Raw genomic sequence first — 18,834 nt, forward strand, 5'->3', positions numbered from 1 at the left:
TGTCACATGATTATCAATCCTTTTTTGTGGTGAGAACATTTAAAATCTAGTCTCTTTGCAACATTAAAGTAAACAATACGGTATTGTTGACTATAATCACTATGCTGTGCTTGAGATCCCAAGAACTTATTCATCTTATAACTGCAAGTTTGTACCCTTTGGACAACATCTCCCCATTGCACCAACACCCCAGCACCTGGAAACCACCATTCTACTCTCTGTTTTTACAAGTTCAGCTTTTCTTAGATTCCACCTATAAGTGAGGTCATACAGTACTTGTCTTTCTCTGTCTGACTTATCTCACTTAGCATAATGCCCTCAAGGTCCATCCATATTGTCACAAATGGCAGGATTTCCTTCTTTCTCATGGCTGAATAATATTCCATCATATATATGTCACATCTGCCTTATCCATTCTTCTGTTGACAGACAGGTTGTCCCCACATCTTGGCTATTGTGAATAATGATGCAATAAACATGGGGGTGCAGATATCTTTTCAATATCCTGTTCTCATTTCCTTTGCATATGTACCCAGAAGTTGGATTACTGGATCATATGGTATTTATCCAAGAGAAATAAAAACATACCTCCATAGAATGGCTCACACACCAATGTTCACAGCAGCTTTATTCACAAGTACTGAACACTGGAAAGAACCCAAACGTCCATTGATAGGTGATATATCTACACTATGAAGCGCTGACTTGCTCAATGATGTGGATGAATCTCTAAGACATTATGCTGAGGAAAAGAAATCTGACATAAAAGACACAAAAGAGTAAATGCTGGAATAGTTCTGTACTAGTCAGGGTTCTCCAGAGAAACAAAACCAATAGAAGAGAGAGAGAGAGATCTTAAGGAATTGGCTCATGCAGTTGTGGGGGTTGGCAAGTCCAAAATCTGTAGGACAAGCCAGCAGGCTGGAGACTCAGGTGAGAGTTGATGCTCTAGTCTTGAGGCTGAAGGCCGGACACTCAGGCAGAATTTCTATATTTCTACATTACTGTCTGGAAGAAGAATTCCTTCCACTCTGGGAAACCTCAATCTTTGCTCTTAAGTCCTTCAACTGACTGGATGAGGCCCACCCACATTATGGAGGGCCATCTGGTTTTCTCAAAATCTACTGATTTAAGTGTTAATCACATCTGAAAGATACCTTCACGGCAACACCTAGACTGGTGTTTGACCAAACAACTAGTCCCCACAGTCTAGCCAAACTGACACATAAAGTTAGCCATCACACAGTCCAACAATAGGAAATTTTAGAGGTTGCAAACCATATATAGGGGAGAGAGGAGGAACAAATCAATGGTGGCCTAGGGTGAAGCAGAGGGAGGGATGTATCAGAAAAAGCCTCGAGGAAAGTGAGGGGGATGATGGAAATGTTCTTTATCTTGATTGTGACAGAGGTTGTCAAAACACAGCAAATTTTACATTGTGAAAGGAAGCCGTGTGTTGTATGTGAATCATCCCTCCAAAAGTTGATAAGATTGGCTCCAAAATAAAGAGTGCCCACCATTCTGCCAAGTTATTTTATTGCCCATTCTATATAAAGGGACAAAATTATTTTATGCTATACAAAGGGACCAAAAGACATGAGTTTTGAGTTTCTCCAGAGAATCGCGGTCTCTTAAATTTGTTTTCATATGGGGCTTGATCTCATTTCACAAAGATAAATACATTTGACCTTAGAAAGCTAAGATACAACCTCTAGCTATACTTCCTTAAAAATCAAGATAAAACAATAAAAATGTGTACAGTTTCTATTTCCTAATTGCACTCTGACTGATAAGAAATATTTCTTGGAAACCCCTTCCTTAGCAATAGTTAGAGCTCGGCCACACTCTTTTCAATCTACATTGTGTGCTGTTCTGTGAGTGTGTCACAATTTGCTTTCCCACCCCCTTGGAGCAGATTCCTGGTGTTTGCAAGCCCTGCTGGACACACACGCTCCCTCTGCAGATTACTGCAGAAACTCAGTTCCACGAATGCTCTTACTTATCATTCTATCTCAAAGGCAGAAGGAACAGCTAGAAGAACTGTCACCCTAGACCTTCAGACACTCCCAGAAGTAGAACCAGAGGAAGATGTGAAAGTGCAGAAGCTTGGAGAGGAAAATAATACATCATCACATTTGCTCCCCAAGCACAGGGCCCACGGGCCAGAATTTCAGGGAAGTGGATCTGCAAGAATCTAGAGAAGAAAAAACGTGAGCCTCCAGGCCTAAGCCTCTGAGAAGGAAGAGGTTCTAGAAGGAGAGGGACGTCTGAAGGGTACAGCCCAAATCAGGGACAATAAATTCTGTGAGCTTAGAGGACTGGCTTTTCTGGCAGATCGCATGAGTTTCACAGGATTAGTTTGCTAGGGCTGCTGTAACAAAATATGACAGTCTACGTGGTTTAAACAACAGACATTTATCGTCTCACCGTGCTGGAGTCTGGAATTCTGAGATAAGGTGTCAGTGGGGTTGGTTTCTCCTGAGGCCTCTCTTCTTGGCTTACAGACGGTCACCTTCTCCCTGTGTCCTCATATGGTCTCCCTTCTGTGCATGTCTGTGTCCTAATCTCCTCTTCTTATGAGGACACCACTCATATTGGATTAGGACCCACCCTAATGACCTCATTTTACCTTAATCACCACTTTAAATGCCTTGTCTCCAAATACAGTCACATTCTAAGGTCCCGGGGGGTTAGGGCGGCAACATACCAATTTGGGGAGACGCAATTCAGCCATAACATCCGCATTCCAGATCCAACCATGTAATATGTGACCTTAACAATTGACAGTCTCTTTGACCCTCAGTTTCCTCATCTACTAAAAAATATTTGTCTACTTCACACAGTTATCTTGAGGACTAAATGAAACAATGCACAGAAAGCATTTGGCAGAGTAGGATGTACACAGTAAATATCTATCAGCTACTATCACTATTACTATACACTGCATACAAATATGTACATATATTATTTTTACAGGATATTACAATGAGGCTCTCTCTTAATTTGTCTGCAGCCCGCAAATGTGGGAGAACATAATAAGAAGAAACAAGAGAGCATTAATATTTCATCCAAGCAGAGCTTGCAAAGGAGGTGACTAATAATGAACCTTCTGATTCCTTCGCCGAAGGTTCAGCAACTGTTTCTGTAAAGGGCCAGGTAGTAAATATTTTCAACTTTGCAAGCCATAGGGTCACTGTTGCAACTCCAGTGTTATAATGTGAAAGCAGCCATCGATGTTGTGAATGGATGTGGCTGGGTGCCAATAAAACTTTATCTGTGGACAACAAAATTTGAATTTCATGTACTTCTCATGTGTCATGGAATATTATTTTTCTTTTGACTTTCTTTCACCATTTAAAAATGTAAAAACCATTCACAGAAGCACTATTCCCAATAGCCAAAAGGTAAACAGAGCCTAGATGTCTATCAATGGATGAATGAATAATCAAAATGTGACATAGCTATATATTGGAATATTATGCAGCCATGGAAAGGAGTGAAGCAATCCACAAACAAAATGCAGGAAGATTGGCAACAGATGTTAGCTCAGGGTGAATCTTCCTCAGAAAATGAAAAAATATATATATATATATTTGTTAAATGCCCAATAATCTAAAACATTCTAGTTATTAGAAAATTAGTTAAAAGTCACAGCTGTTACCAACAGGTATCTGATTATCTCCAGACTTCATGCTCCTTATGCAGGGAGAATTGTAGTCCTGGATTTAGGAAGAGCCCTCAGGAGAGAGAGGCTTTCTGTTGTTTTCACTGCACTCCCTGCCCAGAGAATGAGATTTCCAATGAGACAGGTGAGTATATGCTTTACAGAGACTTTCTCTACCTCTCTGTTATGTCTGTTATTCATCCGAGGAAATATTCTGGATGAGAACTGCAGAGTTGAAATGCTTCCTTAGTCAATTTAGTAATTGACTATTATAACAGGCCACTCTCCTTCTTGAATTAAGTTCATGTATCCTAAATAAAAATCAAATCAGCATTCCAAATCCAGCTATATTTTATAAGAAGGCCATATCATGACTAAGCTTGGGTCATGCCATGTAATTCAGTACTCTAGTCCCTGAAAAGGGAGAAATAATAACCTCGATAACTGCAGAAAAGGACATTTAATTAAATTCAACACCATTTGTGTATTAAAAAATAAACAGCAACAACAAAAACAACTCTTACAAAATCAGGAATAGAAGGGAACTCTGTCAATCTCATAAAGAGTATTTACAGAGTCAAACTTTATGGTGCAGTGTTGAAATCAAGGATAAGAGAAGAACGTTCATTATCATTGCTTCTACGAAACACACACTGGAGGCCCTGCTTAATGCAATATTGGCAGGAAATGATACAAAAGGAATGATTTATTGGAAAGGATGAAATAAAACTGACATTATCTTCACCCGCTCCTCGGCTCAGCGGTTCGGGTTCCTCTCTCTCCGATTTCGCGGCCACAGTTCGGCTCTTTCCGTCTCTCCCCGCCAGGTCCCGGGCTCCGCCCACAGCCTGGTCCCCGCCCCTTGCCCCGCCCGCACCCTTGTCCCCGCCCACAGCCCCGCCTCTTTAACTGGTTTCCACCCACAGCCCCGCCCCTAGGCCTGGTCCCTGTCCCTGGTGCTGACCCAGCCCGCGGACCGGTCTCACATTAACTCTAGAAACTAGACACCTCCCCCGAGGCTGGGGTGAGAGGCCCCGCCCCGCCCCGCCCCGTCCCCCCCGCGGCCTCAACCCGGAGCCCCCAATCCTCCGTCCTCCCCGAACCTCCGTCCTCCCAGACGCCCGCCCGAGACCGGAAGCGGAAGCGCGGGCGGCGCCGGGGATGGAGCGGGAGGTCTGTGCGGTGTGTCCAGTCTTCTCGGCGCGGACGGGATTCCCGTGGACCTTCGGCCGAAGGGGCGACGCGCGGTAAGCGGCGGGCGGTCCCGGCTCCGGTCGCGGTCCAGGGAGGGGCCTGGGCCGCGGGCAGCCCCGTCACGGCCCGGCGTCCCCCCGTCCCCCCGGAGCCCCGGTTCCCCCGGGCTGTTCGTCAGGGCGCCCGAGGCTGCTGTTCCTCCCGGCTCCGGGCGCCGCCGGCCCCTCCTCAGAGTCCCCGTCACCGTCCTCCGTGTGATTTTGTCCGCAGGGCGCTTATCCGCGTCTGGAGGCGGTGTTTGGGTTGTTACAAATGGGGGCGCTCCTGGCATCTAGAGGGGGAGGCAGGGATGCTGCTCAGCGTCCTCCAGGGCCCAGGACGGCCCGACAGAGAATCATCCGGCCCCAAATGTCAGTGGTGCCGAGGTTGGGAGACCTGCTCCAGGGCCTGAAAATCTCCCGAGCCCTGAATGAAGTGTGGAAATTGTTTACAAGTCAGCGAGTCACTTACAGGGGCCCTAAATGACAAGCTTGTTTAAAGGGTCCAGAGTCAGCAAAAAGTCTCTGTCCAGCCAAGTGAGTTGACCGACACAAGTGCACACAGCACGAAGCTGCTTCCTCCCATCTTGGGGAGCAGGTGACTGGATAGGAATCGGAAAAATCCAGTTTCAGCCAACAGTTACAGTTAAATCAGTAAATACAAAAAAGAAAAGTGAATTGGGTGGCCTTTCCATCCAACACCCTAGAAAAGGCCTCAAAAGCTTGTTTGCGCTTTTCTTCTCCCCTCAGACACGAAAACATCCGTGGAGCTCAAGTTTGAGGTGAAAGCAGGCTCAGAGTCCACCTGTCCTCGCTGATCCATGGATTTCTGTGTGACCAGGTGAGTACCCTGTGGACCTGGTACCAACAGGTTCCGGCAGCCTCCGCTGTGCAGAAGACCTGCCAGTGGGCTTTCCTGGGCTCAGGTTGTCACCACATGGACACTGAGAGTGAGGGTATCTTGAGAAAAATTATTGATGTTTGATGGATTATATTCAAGGGAAAGATGGTAAGCTGTGTGTGGTTCTGTGTGGTAAATATTTCAGTAAGTACAGTTATATGCAAATAAGAACACATAAAACAAATGTAAATAACTGCAAATGTGTATTATAGTAGAAAATATAGATTTACTTGCATTGCATAATACTCAAAAGTCAGGATTTATATATAATATAAATACAGAAATGTTTTGCGTGTGTATGTAGTATTAGAAGACATCCCATTAAATATTAGCAGGGATACTCAGCAACATTCCTTAGACCCATTCAACTTGACTTCTAAAGTCCTATAAATCCTCCACAAAAATTTGAAATAAAGGAGCATTCAGGGAAAAAGATGATTGGAACTTCTTTGTATTAATAACAAATTTAACATTGAATTTGCCAGTAGCCAGATTTATTTTGAGCATTTTTTTCTTTATGACATTTCAAATCATTTGGAGGAGTACTAAGCAACACTGTAGATTGCAGGGCAGGGCACTAGTCTCTAAAAAACCTGTTCTCACCACCTTGCCTTCTAAAGGGAATTAACTTTGTTTCTTGAAACTTTTCTGAAATAACGGTCTGGTGATTCACGTTGCAGAGAATCTTGTTAAGTAATTTTGTATTTAGTTGTTGGCCTCTACTAATTGTGTGTGTATGTGTGTGTGCCTTTTTCATTCTAGCTTTCCTGTGATGTTCTTGAGGGGAATGTGTGCTTGTCATGCAATAGATAGTCTTTGAGTTTATAATTTATGGTGACCCACCATCCTCGTTTATTCAGGACAGAGGGGTTTTCCAGGACACAGGACGTTTAGTATTCAAACCAGGGCAGTCCTAGACAAACTGGGATGGTTCCTCATCTGATGAGCCAGGCTCTGGGCCACATGCATGGGGACCTGGAGAACCAGAGAGACCTTGTCCCACCTCCGTGGAATTTATATTGTATTTGGGAATTTGGATTTTAAACAGTTAATGATGAGAGTAATGTGGGAGTTTGGCACAAGGGGACTAAACCTGAGGGGGCAGGGAAGCCCTCTTGAGAAGGACTGATATTTAGCTTGAGAGCTAGAGTTTGGACAGGATTTAGCTAGTTGGAGGGTTAGACTGGAGTGAGGATGTGGGAGTGTGTTCAAGAGAGCGTTTCAGACAGAGGGACCCGCATGAGGACACCCCTGAAGCAGAGAGCCTGGTGTGTCCATGAACTGAGAAGAGGGATGGCTGAGCCGAGTCAACACAGGGGGAGGGGTGTGAGCCACGCCGGCGATGGGGGACAGGCAGGACCAGATCAGGGGTGACTTGGGACTCTGTTCTAAGACCAGTGGGAAGACTCTGGAGAGATGCGAGTAGAAGGAGGATGTGATTAGCGTTTGGTCTAAGCACGTTGGTTCAAATGGATTTCATGGTTAAGAATGTAGACTTAAGAGGCAAGATGGGAGGTGCTGGGAATAAGATGAGGAATAAGATGATTGTTCCCTAGGCCTGGGTGATGGCTGTGGAGTATTAATCAAATAGAAAGAAAAGACCTTGGAGGGTAGAACCGAGAGAACGTAACGTTACTTTCTTGCCTGCATGTGTCAGATGGCACAGGGCAGAGACGGTTCTCCTCGCTGCTGTCCGTGCAGAGCTGCAGGCACCCCCTCACCCAGGGCTGTGTGTTCACCCCTCTTTGTCACTCACAGGCCCCCCTCCACATCCTACAGGAAGTCAGGCCTTACTTGTGAGGGGGTTGTCTCACATGGGAGACACCGAGGAGAGCCTCTCCAGACATCAGAGCAGCCCCTTCAGCCTCTCCCTCAGCCTCCTCCCTTCCCCTCTCTCGCTTTCCACACCCAGAATGACCCCTGCTCAGTATTCCATGTCCCCAGGTTCTCCCTCCCCCAGGCTTGAGAAGGGTGGGGCAGCCACTGGGGTGGACATCATCTGCACCTTCCACTCTGACCCCCGCAGGTCCCGGGCTGGACAGAGAGTGACTCTACTGGGAGCCATGCCATGAGACCCAGGGCGTCACCCACCTGGGCTCCCTCACCCTGGACGGGGACAGCCTCTACGTCAGTGGTGAGGGGCTGTGCTACAGCCACACTCTCTCTCCCAGTCAGAGTTCTGTGTTGCCTGCGTTGCTCTAAAGTGAGCTATGATCCATCTCTCTATGCTCCTGGTCTGGGATCAGTCTTCTCATCACTGTGATCACTGGGTCCAGCCACCTTCCATCTCGTTGCCTCCCCCCTGAACACCCCTCCCCTCTTCCCCTCCCCTCTTCCCCTCCCCTCTTCCCCTCTGCTTTCCCCACAAAGCTCCCTACATCCTCCCTCTCCCTTAATCCTTTATGTTCACCCCAACTCTTGCTCAGCTCCTCTCGCCTTCTCTCCACAGATTACACCTATGGAGCCGCAGCCCCGACTACCACCAGTGAGTATTCCTGGTCCTGATCTCCTGGGTCCCGTCGACATTTGGGGTTGGGGAGCACTTGTTCTCCTTCACCCGCTGTCCTTGGTGAGGGAAGCACCTGGAAGGGCCCTAATTCATCCCTTCTCTCCCTCCCGGGTTCTGGTGGAGAGTCCCAGCCCAGTGTGAGAAAGCCTTAGACACAGACGTGTTCTCCACCACATTCTGACCCCATGTGGTTTTCACTTTAATTCTCCTAAAGCCCCGCCCTTGGTCCTCCTTTTCCAGGTATCCCATCCGTCTGTCCAGTTTTCTGCCCGTCCATCTGTCTCTCCTCCGAGTTCAGTCTCTCTTGTTCACCTATCTCTCTCTCTCGGGCTCCTCTCATCCACAGGCTTGCTCATCCCTCTACTCACACAGTCATCCGTCCCCTCACTCTCATTTATGCTTCACCTGTGAATGGTGGTCCTGGCACAGCCACTGCTGGAGCCCGGGTGAGCCTGGGGGCTCCTCCCACTCTGTCCCTCCCTGATGACAGCCCTCGCCACAGCTCCCAAGCCAGCCACCACGTCCCTGCATACTTCATCATCACCTGTGCCACCAGAAGCCACCACAGGTATCTGGGGGCCCCTTTTCCTTCCCAAGAGAAGCTCTCCGGCCCCACACCTCCACCAGCCAGTTGTGATCCAGGAGCTGGGAAGCCAGGGTGTGAAATTCTGGTTTTAGGGCAATCATGCTGATCACAAAGATTATACTGACGATTCAGTCTAATGCCAGCCCTCAGAGAGCCCCTAATATTGTGAAATTAACACACCATTATAGTATGATGTGGGATGTTTTGGGGAGAGGCGCCTGGCATAATTTGGAAGGGAAGAGCTTGCTAGAGAAAGTTTCACCAGAATGGAGTCTTTGAGAATAAGTAGGAGGGACCCTGGAAACTAGAGGATGAAGGGTTTTCCTGGCAGAGAGGATTCCATGATCAAAGGCTCCGGCCAGAAACAACATGCTGTATGATGAGAATTGAAATGAATTTGGATTGCGTGAAGCATAATGTTTAACCCGCAGTAGATGGATAAAATGAGACTGAAAGGTCAGCAGAAGCCAGATTGAGTAGAGCCTTGAGTGCCAGGTCAAGAAGGTTGAACTAAACACTGAAGGCCATAGGGAGCAATGGGTGGTACTAGAGCAGTGGTGGCCCTAGTGAGGTATTCATTTCAGAAAGATTCTTCTAGTAGTCATGTAGAACATCCTTTAGACAGAGCATCCAGTGAGCCTGCTGGGGTGTTGGTCCCGGTGAAGGAAGTTAACACCTAAGCTGGGACAGGGATGGAGAGAGGGAGTATATGTGAGGACCAGTGTGCAACTGGAATTTGTGTTACTGGGAGGGAGGAGGAGCTGAGCAGATGTGCTGGTTCTGACTTGGGTGACCACACGGGTGGGTGGTGGTGCCACTGGGAGAGAAGACGACAGATGATAATGAGTGCAGGACTCTGGTCCTGCTCTCAGTGATGGCCATCGCTCTCCCTCTCGTCTTGCAGCTTTGGGGCACAACCTGAAGTCCCTCACAGTCACCTTCCCCATCTCCACCCTCAAGTATTCATCAGACAGGAGCAACGGCTCAGCCACGTTCAACTTCACTGAGAGGGTCCTGCAGAGCCTGGTGAGACCCTGGTCCCAGCAGCTCCCGTTGGGTTAATCCCACCCAGCCCCTCCCCCAATCCCTGTCCCTCCTGCTCCTCCTCCTCCTCCTTCCTCCCCAGCTGGATCCTTGTTCAAGAAGAGCAGCCTGGGCCTCTTCTCCTTGAGTTGCAGACTGGTCTCCCTCAGGTGAGACCCTCCCCTGATTAGTTGCCCCTAATGACCACTTTTGTCACCACCCCTCTCTGTCTCGCCCCTGTCCTCCCATTTCCTCCTTCCTGTTCTGACCCCCACCCCAGAGGTTTCCGGACCTCTCTCTAGAGTCCCCACGTCCCTCTCTCCCCAGGCCTGAAAAGGATGGGGAAGCCAGCAGTGTGGACGCTGTCTGCACCTACCATCCTGACCCCGTGGGCCACCATGCCTGTGTGCTGGGAACGGAGAGTCTCCACCTGTCTGCTCTTCCTCTTGGTGGCTCCAGGCTCTGCAGCACAGAGTTTATCCATCCAGAGAGAGCACCAGCTACATTTCCACATCATCAGCTGGAACCTCAGCAACCCGGAGCCCACATCCTGGGAATACACCGCCCTGCTGAGGGACACCCAGGACCAGGTGGGTTCTGCCCTGTCCCGTCTCTCCTTGCCCTGAGGGCACCGTCATTCCTCCATCTGACTTACATCTGTTACGTGATTGTTTCAACCCTTCACTTTCCCTGCGTACCTGGGTTCTCTCAGTGTCCAGAGGTGATGTCCTAGCTGCCTTCCCCATTTCTCACGTGGGTAAACTGAAGCTCAGAAAGGGGATTATTGTGCCTAAGGTCACACAGTGAGTTAGGGGCAGAGCCAGGATTTGAAGTCAGGTCTCCCTTGCCCCAAGGTCTGTGATCTTTCACTGGCTCCAGTGGCCCCCTGCATCTCCAGGAGACCTCCATCTTCTCACCCACTCTCCCTTGTGTTTGTTCTAGGTCACCAAGCTTTAAATGAAATTACATGAGAAATTCAGTTCCTCACTCACACACACTAGCCACATTTTAAGTGCTTGATAACAACATGGGGCTAATAATGAGTGTATTTGGTAGTGCAGGCAAATGTTGACATTATTGCTGAAAGTTCTCTTGGACAGGACCCAGAAGCAGGGAATCTAGAATCAGGGTAGAATTCCAGAAACCCTTGTTCATCCCTTGTGTCCTTCCAGGTCGGTCTCCCATGGTAACCACACTGGGTGGACTCACTGTGTACCTAGCCGCCTTGGCACAGAGACTGGATAGAGTTGCCATCTATGAGGAATTCCTGCGGCTGACCAGAAGGGTACCCAGCTGCAGAACTTGACCCTGGACGGAAAGAATGCCCTTGGGGATGGTAAGGCTCCCTGGTCATTGGGGAAGAAAGTGAGGCCTTTCTAGGGACTCTGGAGGCCTGGGACTGAGAGAACACTGAACTTGCTCAGGCTGGCAGGAGGTGGCATAGTCCCCCAGTCTTTACCCACCATTGAGAGAGAGAAAAGGACACCAGTGTAGTATGGGAGGCCCTCACCTTCTCCTAGACAGCTCAGTGACCTCAAGCTAGTCACCTCCCCTCTACGGACTTTTGTTTCCTTATCTCTGCACTGAGAGCCACTGGGCCAGATGGTCAATGAGGGCCTCCAGCTGTGTGTGAAGCAGACTTACAGGTTTGGGGGTGGATGTGGTTTCTGATCCACAGGCTATAGTTTGCCAAGTCCCGCTCTAGGTGAGCACCAATGCACTAGAACTTTCTGCAGTGGTGGAATGTTCTATATCTGTGCTGTCCAGTGCATAGCTGCATGTGGCTGTTGAGTGCTCGAAAGATGGTATTGTGACTGGTCTTTATTGTTACTGATTTTTAATGTTACTGAGGTTAGAATTTTTATTTTATTTAACTAAAATTAATTTTAATTCAAAAAGAGACTTGTTGCTGCTGCATATCAGACAGCACACCTCTAAGAGGTTGTCTGGGTAGAGGCACAAGTAGGGTGACCTGCACCCCTCCCCCCATGCCCACTCCCTCCTGGAGTTTATGTTGTAGCTGGCAATAACAAGAATAGAGAATTGAAACTTATCAATTATTTGATCTGAACAAACTCATATTTTTAGGGGGTAACCAGAGAAGACTTCCTGCAGGAAATTACATTGTAGGTTAATCCTAGGAAATGAATATTAAGCAAATAGATAAAGGAGAAGGGGATGATGTGTTTCTAGGCACGGAAGAACAATTTTGAGTGGGAATTTACGAATTTAGAGAGATCACATAGGCTTGCCAACTGTGATGACCCATTCTCCCCCCCGGCCGTCATAAGATAGTCCAACCCAAATTCAGTCCTCTGTGCCCAGAGGTATTAATTTGGTTTAATTTATTACATTTTTGTTCTGTGATAATGGCCTTGGATTTTGTAGCAAAGTGTGCTCACTTTTTAGAGATGGAAAGTAAAATGGGGTGAAACATCATGATGTCTACTTGAGTTTAATATTTCATTGAAAACATGGGATGAATCAAGGGTGGCAAGTGTTAATAATTTATACATTGATGAAATATTGTTTTAATTGGATGGAATGTACATTGTTAAATCTAGATGATGGATGTTTATGAGACTGTTCCCTTTATTTTTCTGTGTCTAAAAAGTTTTATTAAAAAGAGTGAAACACACTCACATGCATTCTCCATTTCATTCACTTCCAGAATATTCTCCCAACAGAGATGACACCTTGACTGAGAAGCATGGTAAACCTGCAGGAAACCCCAGCCCATGGTAGGGGGCGAGTATCTTGATGCTGTGCCTCATTGAAGAGAACCATGCGCACAGGGTCTTGGATGATGAGGAAAGTTGGCCAACCCTTGTCAAGGACGGTTGAGGCACAGTGGGGTCAGCAGGAGCCCTGGGGCGATGACAGGAGGTGGCTCACCCCACCACTTGTCTCCCCAGACCTCCCCTTCTGGACCCTCATCCTCATCTGCTTGGCAGGCCTCCTGGTGCTCATCACAGGCCTGATCTGCTGTCTCCTGGTAAGCCATGACGTGTTGATTGTCTTCTTACCATTGGGTTGTAATCGCTCTTTATATATTATAAGTACACGTCCTTTTCTAGGGATATGTTTTGCAGATGTTTTCTCCCAGTCTGTGCGTGGCTTGCCTTCTCCTTCACAACATGAGTCATTGGGGAAATATAAGTGACAGTCATCATGAGATTCTACCACACTTGAGAATGGCTAAAATTAAAAAGACTAAATATAGCAAGTGTTGTTGAAGATGTCAAGTCACTGAAACTCTCATCGAGTGCTGGTGAAAAATAGCTTGGATGCGTCTTTAATAATTACATACGTCTATCCAGCCATTCCTCTCCTAGGAATCCATCCAAGGGAAATAAACTCATATGTCTACACACAGACTTGTACACACATGTTGATAACAACCTATTTATTCTAGACAAAAACGGAAAACAACCAAAATGTCCATCTACTGGTGAACAGATACACAAAGTGTGGTATATCCCCACGGTGGAATACTATTCAACCATAAAAAAGAATGAATTATTTTTTTTCTTTTTTAATTATTTTATTGAAATTATAAAGGGTGTTAACATTGTGTAATTTCGGGTGTTCATTATTATTTGTGAATTTCTGTATAGACTGCATCATGCTCACCACCAGTAGTCTAACTATTATCCATCACCATGCATATGTGCCCCTTTAACTCTTTCACTCAATGCCCAGCCCCCGTCCCCTCTGGTAACCACTAATCTGTTCTCTTTATCCCTGTGTATGTTTATCTTCTGCGTATGAGTGAAATCATGCATATTTGATTTTGTCTGGCTTATTTCATTTAACATCCTACCCTCAAGGTCCATCCAGGTTGTTGCAAACACGATGATCTTGTCTTTTTTTTCTGGCTGAGTAGTATTCCATTGTATATAATACATACCACGTCTTCTTTAAGCATTCATCTGTAGCAGGGCGCTTGGATTGCTTCCATGTTTTGGCTATTGTGAATAATGCCGCAGTGAACACAGGGGTGCATAAATCTCTTTGAATTGTTGATTTCAATTTCTTTGGATAAATACCCAGTAGTGGGATAACTGGAAGGTATGCTATTTCTATTTTTAATTTTTTGAGAAATCTCCATAGTGTTTTCCCTGGTGGCTGCGCCAGTTTGCATTCCCACCAGCAATGTGTGAGCGTGCCCTTTTCTCCTTATCCTCTCCAACATTTGGTACTTTTTGTCTTGGGAATTTTAGTTATTGTGACAGGTATAAGGTGATCTCTCATTGTAGTTTTGATTTGAATATCCCTAATAATTAGTGATGTTTTACATCTTTTCATTTGTCTGTTGGCCTTCTGTATATCTTCTTTGGAAAAGTATCTGTTCATATCCTCTGCCCATTTTTAGATTGGATTATCTGTTTTTTTGTTGTTGGGTTGTATGAGTTGTTTATATATTTTGGAGATTAACCCCTTGTCAGATATATGATTTGCAAATATTTTCTCCCAGTTGGTGGGTTGTCTTTCCTTTTTTTTTTTTTTTTTTGGTGAAGAAGATCAGCCCTGAGCTAACATCCATATCCATGGTAATCCTCCTCTTTTTTTCTGAGGAAGACTGGCTCTGAGCTAACATCTATTGCCAATCCTCCTCCTTTTTTTTTCCCCCAAAGTCCCAGTTGACAGTTGTATGTCATAGTTGCACATCCTTCTAGTTGCTGTATGTGGGACGCGGCCGCAGCATGGTGGGAAAAGTGGTGTGTTTGTGCGCGTCTGGGATCCGAACCTGGGCCGCCAGTAGCAGAACGTGCACACTTAACCACTAAGGCTCGGGGCCGGCCCTGTCTTTTCGTTTTGTTCATCGTTTCCTTTGCCTTGCAGAAGCCTTTTAGTCTCATGTAGTCCCATTTGTATATTTTTTCTTTTCTTTCCCTTGCCTGAGTAGACATGGTATTGGAAAAGATGCTGCTAAGATCGATGTCAAAGACTGTACTGCGTATATTTTCTTCTAGGAGTTTTATGGTTTCAAGTGTTAGATTCAAGTCTTTATCCATTTCGAGTTAATTTTTGTGTATGGTGGAAGATAATGATCTACTTTCATTCTTTTGCATGTGGCTGTCCAGTTTTCCCAACAGCATTTATTGAAGAGACTTGCCTTTCTCCATTGTATGATCTTGGCTACTTCGTCAGAGGTTAACTGGCCACAGATGTCTAGTTTTCTTTCTGGGCTTTCAGTTCTGCTCCATTGATCTATGAGTCTGCTTTTGTGCCAGTACCATGCCATTTTGATTACTATAGCTATGTAATATATTTTCAAGTTAGGATTGTGATGCCTCCAGCTTTGTTCTTTCTTCTCAGGATTGCTTTGGCTGTTCGAGGTCTTTTGTTATTCCATATATATTTTAGGATTCTGTGTTCTATTTCTGTGAAGAATGTCGTTGGAATTCTGATTGGCATTGCATTGAATCAGTAGATTACTTTAGGTAATATGGACTTTTTAACTGTGTTTATTTTTCCAATCCATGTGCATGGAATATCTTCCCATTACTTCAGGTCATCATTGATTTCTTTCACTAATGTCTTATAGTTTTCATTGTATAGGTCTTTAACCTCTTTGGTTAAATTTATCCCTAGAGACTTTTTTCTTTTTGTTGCAATTGTAAATGGGATTGTATTCTTGAGTTCTCTTTCTGTTAGTTCATTATTAGAGTAGAAATGCAACTGATTGTGGTAAGTTGATTTTGTACACTGCAACTTTACTGTAGTAGTTGATTATTTCTAATAGTTTTCTGATGGATTCTTTATGGTTTTTTCTATTTACAGTCATGTCATCTGCAAACAGCAAGAGTTTCATTTCTTTCTTTCCAATTGGGATTCCTTTTATTTCTTTTTCCAGCCTAATTGCTCTGGACAAAACCTCCAGTACTATGTTGAATGGGATATGTCCTCTTGGTGGAAAGTCCCCTTTATCATTATATACTGCCCCTCTTTGTCTCTCATAGTCTTTTTTATCTTGAAGTCTGCTTTGTCTGATATAAGTATGGCAACACCTACTTTCCTTTATTTGCCATTTTCTTGGAGTATTGTCTCCCATCCATTCATTCTGAGCCTGTTTGTTTTTAGAGCTGATATGTGTTTCCTGGCGGCAGCATATCGTTGGGTCTTCTTTTCTAATCCACCCCACCACTCTGTGTCTGTTGATTGGAGAATTCAATCGATTTACATTTAGAGTGATTATTGATACATGAGGGCTTAATCCCACCTAATCTATATTTCCATTGTTCCTCTTCCTTTGTGTTTCTGACTACTATTTCATTTTGGGGGTTTTCTGTGGCAGTTATCTCTATTTTTACGATCCAAGGCTCTGCTCTGATTTTTTGTTTGCTGGTTACTCTGAGGTTTGTATGAAGATCTCATAGATGAGACAGTCCATCTTCTGATAGCCTCTTATCTCCATTAGCCTAAGCAGGTTCCATCCCTTTCCTCTTCTCCTTCTGAGTTATTGTTGTCACAAGTTATTCATTTTTGTGTTGTGCGTTTGTGACTAAGTTGAAGTGTTTATAGTTACTTTTGATGCCTTCCTTCCCTTCTTCTTTTAAGTTATAATTAAGTATTTGCTACCCTGTTGTGAAACAGAGCTGTAGCTTTCTGATTCTGTCTATTTATCTCTTTGCTCAAAGCTTTGTAGACATTTGCCTTCTTTTTGTTTCAGGTATGAGGGCGTTCTTGATCATTGCTTGTATGGGAGATCTCGTGGCGATGAACTCCCTCAGCCTTTGTTTATCTGGGAAAACTTTTATTTCTCCATTGTATCATAAGGATCATTTCACTGGATAGAGTATTCTTGGCTGAAAGTTTTTTTCTTTCAGTATTTTTAATATATCATTCCATTCTTTCCTTGCCTGTAAAGTTTCTGCCAAGAAATATGCTGAAAGCCTGATAGGGGTTCCTTTGTAGGTTATTTTCTTCTGTCTTGCTTCCCTTCACATTTTTTCTTTGTCATTGTCTTTTGCCAATTTTACTATTATACGCCTTGGAGAAGGTCTTTAAGCATTGATGTAATTAGGCGTTCTGTTGGCTTCATGTATTTGTAAGTCCGGTTCTTGCCCAGGGTTGGGAAGTTCTCAGCTATTATTTCTTTGAACAAGCTCTCTGCTCCTTTCTCCCTCTTTTCTCCCTCTGGAATACGTATAATTCTTAGGTTGCTTTTATAATTGCGTCATATATTTCTCCAAGAATTCCTTCATTTTCTAAAAATCTGAGTCCTTTCTCCTCGTCCACTGGAAGCATTTCTATATTTCTATCCTCTAAATCACTTATTCTTTCAACCATGATATCAGCTCTATTTTGTAAGGATTCTAGATTCTTTTTTATCTCATTAATTATGTTCTTTATATCCAGAATTTCTGCTTGTTTTTTTTTTAATAGTTTCAGTCTCTTTGATGAAGTATTCCTTTTCCTCATTAATTTTATTCCTGAGTTCATCGAACTGTCTGAACATTCTTGTAACTTGGTGAGTTTCTTTATGACAGTTATTTTGAATTCTCTGTCATTTAGATTGTAAATTTCTGTGACTTCAAGGTTGGTTTCTGGAGATTTGTCATTTCCTTCTGCTCTGAATTGTTACTGCAGTTTCTTATGGTATTTGATGAACTTATCTTTTGCCTGCGTATTTGTGGTAGTATCAGGTCGCAGACTGGTGAGGGTGGGCCTCTTTACATAGTCTATGGAATTGAATGCTAATCTCTTCCACAAACAGCCGTGTGAACACATCCAGAAATAATGCTTAACTAGCTTTCTGGGCATCCCTTAGCTCTGTCAAGTTGACACCTGAAATTAACCAAAAAGGGTCAAGTTACAGAAGTGAGATGGGGGGATCTTTCACTGGGTCAGGAAGGAAAAGGACTGAGGTGGTTTTGGAAGGATCTGGAATTTTCTGGACTTTCTCGAAGAGCTTTGATAGAGCAGTCTTAGCAGTCATGGGGAAGGAAGCCTATTTCAGAGGGTCAAAGAGTGACTGAGAAACAGAAGGGCAGAGAGGGAGTGGAGGTGCACAGCTGTGCCTTGTGCCTCCTGACAACGGCCTCTGGATTTAACACAGTGATGCCTCCCTCCCGGATCCCACAGCTTTGGTGTGGGGCTGACTCCTCCCTAGGACTAGGGTGTTCTAATTCCTCAGTGTGAGCTAATCTGCATATTCCAAATCCCCAATGTCCTAGCAATGGGGTGTCAAATGGCCCTCTCTGGTCCAGCAGGATCCAGGCACAGGACCCTTTATGGAACAGGAGGAGGAGCTGGGTATACACGGGGTTCTTACCTGCCAGACCTGGAGTTCTGGGGAGTGGAGCTGAGCGAGGTCACAGTGTAGGAGCCGCTGACTGGGTTTGAGGCCACCTGGGATGAGAGCAGAGTAGGGGTGGGCATCAGGGACGGTCAGGACAAGACCTGCCCCCTCATTTGTATGCTGCATCTCTGTGCCTGGACACAATCTGCTCCTCAAGTCTCGTTACCAAGAGCTGATTTCTTCCCTCATCGAATCTTTTTTCCTTCTTCTTATATTGTTAAATTATTTTAAGTTAAATTTAGCTGGGTTTTCTCTCCCATACATTTAAAATTATTCCTTACTGATTCTTAGATGGAGACTGTGATTTCAGTGAGTTACAATGAAAAATGAAGGAGTTCAGGGGTGATAACTGTGGACCTGAGAAATTTAAATGATGGCATCGGGCATGGTCCATGATCTTCAGGACAGCCATATGATAAGCCACATGATAATCAGAATTTTTAAGACAAGGTACTGTTAGGTTTTATGGTTTGAGTGAGAACAAAGGGAGAGGCCTACAATTGACACACAGTTTACACACAGCAGAGAACCCTCCCTCACCTCTTCCAGCTCCTGGTGGTTCCTGCTTCCCTGTCTTGTGGCAGCAGATCTCCAATCTCTGCCTATGTCTT

The 18,834-nt window shown here is 45.1% G+C and overlaps 2 long non-coding RNA genes across 3 annotated transcripts in view; one reads left to right on the forward strand and one right to left on the reverse strand.

Moving 5' to 3' along the window:
* Nucleotides 1–12,734: 12,734 nt before the first annotated feature.
* LOC131402349 (uncharacterized) overlaps nt 12,735–18,834 on the forward strand; it is a 277,855-nt gene continuing 271,755 nt past the window's right edge. Inside the window, exon 1 of one of the 2 annotated variants that reach the window (XR_009218572.1) lies at nt 12,735–12,910. This is a non-coding gene — a long non-coding RNA (uncharacterized LOC131402349). The remainder of the gene's footprint in view (nt 12,911–18,834) is intronic. The other variant, XR_009218574.1, reaches the window with a different exon arrangement.
* On the reverse strand, nt 17,491–18,823 carry LOC131402351 (uncharacterized). Its single transcript, XR_009218579.1, has 3 exons — nt 18,764–18,823; nt 18,197–18,273; nt 17,491–17,709 (listed from the first exon to the last, which is right to left on the reverse strand). It is a non-coding gene; the product is annotated as an uncharacterized LOC131402351 (long non-coding RNA).

The sequence above is a fragment of the Diceros bicornis genome, unplaced genomic scaffold, assembly GCF_020826845.1.
Source record: "Diceros bicornis minor isolate mBicDic1 unplaced genomic scaffold, mDicBic1.mat.cur d_74_multi, whole genome shotgun sequence".
NCBI classification, from domain to species: domain Eukaryota; kingdom Metazoa; phylum Chordata; class Mammalia; order Perissodactyla; family Rhinocerotidae; genus Diceros; species Diceros bicornis.